This window comes from Triticum dicoccoides, chromosome 1B, assembly GCF_002162155.2.
Source record: "Triticum dicoccoides isolate Atlit2015 ecotype Zavitan chromosome 1B, WEW_v2.0, whole genome shotgun sequence".
NCBI classification, from domain to species: domain Eukaryota; kingdom Viridiplantae; phylum Streptophyta; class Magnoliopsida; order Poales; family Poaceae; genus Triticum; species Triticum dicoccoides.
The window spans coordinates 59,513,291-59,514,524 of record NC_041381.1 but is presented as its reverse complement, the minus strand read 5'-3'; positions in this window follow the sequence as shown (position 1 = coordinate 59,514,524).

Genomic DNA, 1,234 nt, shown 5'->3' with positions numbered 1-1,234 from the left:
GATAAGCTCCAGCGTGCAACCAAACTGCCGATAATTTTCCATGAACCACTCCAATAGCAAGGTCATCCCAACCACCTCCAGGTCTGCAGATGTTGCCTTATCCTTGAAGTTGCCCTGATATGCCTTGTTGAAGTGGTGTACCACAGTTTCTCCTGTGACAGAATTCCTTGCTTCTTCATACTTTTATTCAACTCATGGATTCTTATTAATCTCAAAATCATCTTGTTATGATTGCTGGTACTAATTTTTGAAGAATGGAATCACATGGCTTATATAGACCACTCCTTCCCTGCCAGCCCTCTGGGATTTTCATCAAATACCTTGTAGGCGTACATAATCAAAATCTGCACAAGCAAAGACAATAAGTTCTGGGAGCAGGGCACTGGAAAGAGGGAAGAATCAAGAAGTGGCGAGGTTAATCTCCTTACTTGTAAATGATGTAGCCCTCCTGTCCAATGAATATAGAAGATTTAAGAGTGAATTCCATTTTTTACCTTGTAGTTGTACATTTGTGACACATATTACCCTATTTAGCGGAACTTTTATCGAAATGTCAGATTTTGGAGACTTTTAACACGGTTTTACCCCAGTTTTACATTTTGTTTGTTTATGGTCGATAGGATCGGCATATTGCGTCATTGATTCGTAAAAAAAACTGTAAGGATCGGAGGGCATCATTGGCGATCTTGTCCAAGCTTCTCTTGCCTATCTGTTCCACTCGTTGTGGCCGTCCACATGTTTTTGGGTACAGGGCGTCACCTCACACCTTACCTGATGGACACGCATCAAAAAACAAGGGTCCAAAGATTTCAAAAGGGGCATTCTAGACGAATTTTCACTCGAAGGGGTAATTAGTGTCACAAATGTATAAATATTGGGTAAAAAGTGGAATTCACTCAAGATTTAACTATAAAAAAAATACAGTGGTATCTACACTTTTATTAAGACAAAAACAAGCAGTCAAGCAATATTTTAGAGCAATTGTACAATTGATCTCATGAGGTAGTAAGAACATCGTCAGCCAAAGTAATATTTAAGAGGATGTTCTGAAGATGAAACAACAGGGGACTGACTATAGAAAATTTCAGTGGATGCTACAGAGGATGTCAACCAGAAGATGAGAGGTTCACGTGGAACCGCGCGGTGCAGTGGCTCTCCTCCTCATCTGCAGCGACGCGGCAACCCTCTCGCTCTCCTCTATGGCAGCGCCGCCCCTCTTCCGCCACGGCGACCG